This window comes from Dermacentor albipictus, chromosome 2, assembly GCF_038994185.2.
Source record: "Dermacentor albipictus isolate Rhodes 1998 colony chromosome 2, USDA_Dalb.pri_finalv2, whole genome shotgun sequence".
NCBI classification, from domain to species: Eukaryota; Metazoa; Arthropoda; class Arachnida; order Ixodida; family Ixodidae; genus Dermacentor; species Dermacentor albipictus.
The window spans coordinates 161,563,464-161,569,986 of record NC_091822.1 but is presented as its reverse complement, the minus strand read 5'-3'; the positions used below and the strand labels follow the sequence as shown (position 1 = coordinate 161,569,986).

Below are 6,523 nucleotides of genomic sequence, written 5' to 3'. Positions count from 1 at the left end.
AGGGAAGATTTAGTTCCTATATAAATACATGGGAACGGAGAAATAATTTTTCTCGGCAACCCGTGCACCAAATTTCATGAGTTTGGTGGCATTTAAAGAAAGCGTTTATATCTAGTGACTGTTGGCAGCGAATGGAGGATTCAGTCCGTAGATTATGTAATAAATGTTGTTGATAATTGCAATTCTTAAAAGAAAGGAAACCAACAAGTTTACGGCTCTGTAACGCAGCAGTTGAAAATGACATTGCAACTCTGTGAATAGAATCTATTAGTACATATAAAACGGACAAAATTGACGTATTAATCGTGTGTTTTACATATGCCACTCATACGTGAGTAGTTATATCATAAGTCAACAAACACCGACACCAAGGACAACATAGGGGAAATTACTTGTGCTTAATAAATGAAATAGAGAAACGATAAATTAATGGAAATGAAAGTGCATGAAAAAACATTTTGCCGCAGGTGGGAACCGAACCCACAACCTTCGCATTTCGCGTGCGATGCTCTACCAATTGAGCTACCGCGGCGGCGTTTCCCCATCCATTTTTCTTGGGTATTTATGTGTCCAAGTAGAACCCTGGGAGTGTTAGCCAGCGCCACCACTCACAGTCGTTGGCGGCGGACGTGGAACATCCTTTTTGCCGCAGGCGTCACGAGAACCTTATCTTTTTCGGTGAAGGCAACTGGTCAATAAACCCACACATGCTACCTGAAGGCATCAATGTTGCCGGATTCGAAACCCTCGTTATGTAATCAACGAGAAGAAAAGGGGTTAACCGAAGGGCTCAATTTTTATCGTTGTGGGTTCGGTTTCCACCTGCGGCAAGTTGTTTTTTCATCCACTTTCATTTCGATTAATTTATCGTTCCTTTATTTCATTTATTAAGTACAAGTAATTTCCCCTATGTTGACCTTGGTGTCGGTGTTTGTTGGCTTCCTATGATATGACTAATAAAAATTGAGCCCCTCGGTAAACCCTTTTCTTCTCGCTCATACGTGAGTAGGACTTTTGTAAACTAGGTAAGAAATTCAGTTAAAATATCGATTCTCATATGAAATTTCTCGGCTTGGGATGATCCAGCGAATGCTTTTTACAGAAATGCGATATCTGTTCTCGGGGCAGAGCTACATATTTGTAAACTTCATGCTTCTCTATTTTGTCAAGCCACTTTTTGAAAGCTCTTTTTAACACATTCGGTCCTTAAATCAAAATTACGCTTTTAACAGTTACTGCAATTTAACGTTCTCTCTAAAATGCAAAACATTTCATTGAAATTGGACCAGTGGTTATCTCAGAAAGTGTTTCTGCAGTTTAGAGGTATTTCAATCGGCTGCATCGAAGTTGTGCCCGAGCCAAAGCTTCCTCTTTGGCGGAAGCTTTAGCTCGGGTGCTCCCGTCTAAATACATGGGAAAGAAGAAATAATTTTCCTCGGCAACCACTGCGCCGAATTTTGTGATATTTGTTGCACCTAAAAGAAAAAAATTAAAATGTAGTGACTGTTGGAAGCGGGTTTCTGAATTAGGCCGCCGATGTCTTCATTTAGAAAAGCCGCAGTCATCCCCTTAGGCGAAACATCGAATGCAACAGCGTACGCGCACACAGCTCTAGGAAGTAATCCCAGTAGTTTTATCAGCCGTATAAACTTGTATACATTCGTTTGCTGTCTAAACTAACAAGCTTGGTGTCAGCGCGCACAGACAAACGTGAACACATCACACTCGATGAACGCGCACACTCGCTGTCACAACGCCGGGGCGAGGAAGCGCGGCAGCGGCTGCGAGCGCAGTTACCTTCTGTCTCTACGTAGCGCAAACAGAGTGGCGACGACGCAGCACGGACAAAGGTAGGAACAGCCGTCGCACCTAGGCAGCCCCCAGCTAGCGCAGGTCTTTTTCGAGATAGGGTGCGCGCGGCCGCGCAATGCGCCGTTGCTGCCGGACTACAACGCTACCCCCCTCCCTCCCCTCCCCCCGGCGCCATGCGCGCGACGGGAGACGGCGCGCTTCCTCCGCGCTTTCCTCCCCTGCACCCTCGAGATTCAGCCGCGATCGCCGGCTGGGTGCAGTCGTGCAATACGCAGTTGCTGCCGGAATACAACGCCCTCCCCCCCCCTCCCTTCCCAGGAGCTATTCGCGTCACGGAAGACAGCCCGTTTTCTCCCCGCTTTTCTCCCTTGCTAGCGCGAGATTGAGCCACAGTTGTCGTCGGCCATTGCGCGCGTTGTTAGATATGGAGCTGTTTCCTGCGATTACTTCGAGTTCCCCAAACCGCTTCGAATCGCAGCACAGCTAATTGAGGAATGCAGAAGCAGGAAAGCACATTCCAGAGGAGCACCAGATAAGCACAAACGAGTTTGCGGCCCCCAGGTCGTGCGCCGCCGGGATTAGACGGGGGCCTCGGACAATGAAGCCCAATCATCCCCTTTCGCCTTTGAAGAAGGCATTTGCCACCACTGCAGAGCCGAGCCACCGGGAGCAGGTGGGCCCTTGTGCAATGGAGCATGAGCGCCCCCCCTCCTTCTCCTCGTTAGAAGAAGTGCATTGCCAGTCTGCGAGGCAAGACCGCAGAGAGCCGCCAGGTGTGACACCGCGACACGGGCGCCTACCATTGGCTGAAAATGGCGTCATCTGAGCGGACTCTCCTATTGGTCAAACATGACGTGACTTACAGTGCTCGAAGGGTTTATAAGAAGCCTTCCAGAGAGACCAGGGCAGTCCCTGATTCCCTGATTCACCTCTCTCGAACTTCTTGCCGCGGGCCGCAGCGTCCGAGTTGCTGCCGGGCCGTAAAGACTGTACAACTGTTACTGGACTCTCACCTCCTTGTAAATAATGTAAAATAAATACTCCCAAGTTTGGGTTTTCATCCCGAAGTCCGTCCTCCAACCCCTACAGCGTTCACTCGCGCACACAGCATACGGCACGGGGCGACGGTGTTATCGCCCTCGCACTTTACACAGATCACCCCATTGACGCCGACGGCATGAATGAAGCTGGAGTGTATATATAATTGTTATCGCAATACAAATTATGAAATATCGCAAATGCTCAGAAAATGAAACTATCAAGTTTAGAAGTTAACTAAGCGATAAAAAATGGTATCACAATTACGTAAATGGCCACTAATAGCACATGTAAAGCGTACAAATCTGATGTATTATACATACTGTGCACCATTTCGCAACATACTCTTAGTATGTAAGCATGACTTTCACAAAATCCTTGTAAACATTATAGCAGATTCACGTAAGCTGGTATCTCCTACTCAACGGATGCAGTTTACTGAACGGCGATATGTTTTCTTGATGCAAAGGGATAAATTCGCAAAGCTCGGGCTTCCGTTCTTTTGAACTTAAACATTTTTTTTAAATCCCTAGGAACATATTCAGACCATAAATAAAATTTTCGCCTCCAAGGTACGTCCCTCACCAGCGAACGGGACTGGGATGAGGCCATATCTAGTACGGAACTCAAGCTCCAGTCCATGGCCGTCCAGAGGGCCCGTGAAAGAGCGGAGAGGCTTGGCCTCCCGATTCCGACATGAGAGCAGCCAGCGGCGAGCCGGGGGCCGCAACCGGTCTCCACCGGCTAGTCCCTCAGGACCCCAATAAAAGTTCATTGTCTGTCTGTCTGTCTGTCCAAGAGCCACTAGATCTCAAGTGCAACACATTTAATTGAAATTGGCCCAGAGGCTACCGAAGAAAACCATTTGTGCATGTTACATACATTTGATTTTCCCTATTTACTCTGGAATGAAACTCCATGGACGCGAACTAAGCGACTGGGGGGTCTGTCATAATGCCTACCCTTGCTTGTGTGTGCTTCACCTGTAAATAACATTGCCTGCAAAGAAGCAAGCTTCACAGGCATCTCGTCCGAAGAGAGTGGAAATGTAGGGCATTCAGAAATTAACATGGGGGCAAGGTGGCGAGGAGGGAAACCAGAAGAATGTCCGATTCGCAAAGCTGTAAGAGGGGAAAGAGTAAGTGAATAGAAAGACAGTAACTGGATAATTAAAGGTGCCGCACAGCACTGCTAATTATTGACTGGACATTTATTGTCTGCAAAACAAAAACAAAAAAAATTGAAAAATGGGTGTGACAGTCGTTGAAATAAGATATGCATACCTTTGTGGCGCAAGATACCTCCCGGTTTCAGAGGGGACGTTCATAGCATCCATCCAATTCATCCGACGATCACTCAAGCCCGTACGAGTGAAAAATGCTAACGGTCATAATAAAATAAACACAGACTGAAAGACTATAGTAACTTAATAAACACTTTCTTTGCGACAGGTTCACAATGGGACCACTCTCTAAAAACCTCGCCACTGAAAACATCCTCAAGACTAGCCAGCTTGAACAGGAAGCTTCGAACAACAGCGGGGCTGATGTCAAGATGGGGGGGAGGGCGGGGGGGGTGTTAGATACGGACCATTAAATCGCATCGGTCAAGTTGTTCGAACTCAAACACTCGCCGTCGCATTCCAATTACGGTGCACAGGCGCGCGTCGACCATGCTACCAAACACGCCAGACATGTTGGCTATCCCGCCCTCTGTGCCGCACGTGGAGCTTTTGTCTTCCTCCTGCCTGACGCTTCCCTAAAGTGCAACTGGAAGCCGGCACGGTTCGAGGTAGTTGACCCTAGTCCCGGGAAATGCTGCTTGCAGCACTGCAATGTCGTTCAAAACGACTCGGGTCGTCACCTCTAGCTGAGCGCCTTCTAGACGATGAGGCGACGCCGGACGGAGGCAGCCATCGGAGAATAGAACCCGTGGAGTATCCCCATAGGCCGGACATGACGCCACTTGTACGGGCTCGCCGATTGGATTAAAATGACGACGACTGCACGGGCTCGGCGATTGGCTCAAATTGATGTGGCCCCGAGGGACTCAAGGGGTTATAAGCCAGAGAAACAGTGGGAAGACAGAGACGTTTTTCTTGCCATGGGCGGCAGCGTCCGATTTGCTGTCGGCCGTAAGGTTGAGTTTTTAGAGTGAAGCTTTCTTTGCCTCTTTCTTAAACCTTCCCACTACTGCTGCTGCTGTTGTCTGGCACACCATGTCGGGGGGTGGTTTAGAGCATGTGTATACATTACAGGAGCGAGGCAGACAGGAAAGACTACGCGAGAAACTCGTTTGGGCCTTTGAGCCGGGTCGAATGCGCACGATGCCCTCTGGAGCTCCTGTGCGTCGCCATTTTAGCCTCTTGACAGCTGTATTATCCGTGACCCCTCGAAAAAGCATAGCAGAAATTGCAGCCACTTGCCTTTCTAATAACTCACAACACTGAGGGAAGGTAGACAGAATGGTAGAGAGGATGAGGTAGAGGAGGCAGAAAATGGGTCGAACCGACGCAGTCGCGAGACAACTTACTGACAGCCTTGCCCGTTTTCGGTCGCAGTTCCCGTACAAGGGAGGATTGGGAGAAGATGAAGTGTGAAGGCAAGGAAAGGCTACTACTATAGACGCGACAGCGGTCGCGGACAAACCATACAAACCTAAATTCAAGGTACGGTACGATGCATTTCTGCTATTCCTGAAAAATAAACAACATGCAAATTTGTTAAGCGGACAACCTACGCAGGCCGTACGGAAGCAGAGCCGCATTAAAGGGACTGACAACCAATTTTTAAGGACCAAAGTTTTTAAGGCGCAACGCAAATCTCACCATCGGTAGTGTTTGCATCTGCAGCGGTTACTTCTAAAAGCGCGTGGGTATTTAGTAAGCATAATTTTTCGGTCTGAGCAGCCTCTAAAAATGCCTCCTCCAGCCACGCTGAGAAGTGAGGGCGGTGTCGATAGCCCCCCTCGGCAAATTGTGAAAGCCGCCCATCGTTCTGCTTTCACTACGAGTATGTGTAACTGTGTTTAACCACCTACACTTCTTACCTTTCCAACCACTTTTGAATACAAAAAAAGCTGGCGAAATAAGTTCGCGTTGTAGTACAGACATTTCTTATATTTGTATCGCGTTTTTCAAGTACACGTCTACGTCATGGTTGGCTGGCCCCCCGTCGTCGTTGTTCTGTCGATAGACGAGCGAAGCCAACTCATCAAAAATGAAGGCGAAGGCAGCGCCACTTTTCTGCTCACTGCAAACGAAGGCTTATCTCCACATTGTAAGTCAGGAAACATCTATAATAATAAAAAGTATACTGCATTTCAATACTAATAAAGAACCAGGAACCGCGCACACTAGTAGAAGGTCACGTGGTGGACTTCTTATGCAGCTTCATGTTTTTGCCGCGTGGGGCGCCAAAGGTCATTTTTCGCGACATTTAAGGGTGAATCAAAAACATAAATCCACGTTTAACGAGAAAACCATGACTCGTTTTAGCCACTACAATAGGGAATCATTCCATTAGCGGTGCTGTCTCGATTCATGTTCTGATCGGTTGTCTGTCATTTTAAAGCGTACCATAGTATCTAGGCGACACTACGGAAGCGGTCACGCGTCGAATCAACACTTCTGTGCCCGCCATGGTAGCTTTGCAGCTATGACATAGCTCGAGGT

General features: G+C 48.0%; 1 non-coding gene across 1 annotated transcript; it reads right to left on the bottom strand.

Moving 5' to 3' along the window:
- Nucleotides 1-459: 459 nt before the first annotated feature.
- On the bottom strand, nt 460-532 carry TRNAS-CGA (transfer RNA serine (anticodon CGA)). The gene has a single exon. It is a non-coding gene; the product is annotated as a tRNA-Ser (tRNA).
- Nucleotides 533-6,523: the final 5,991 nt, after the last annotated feature.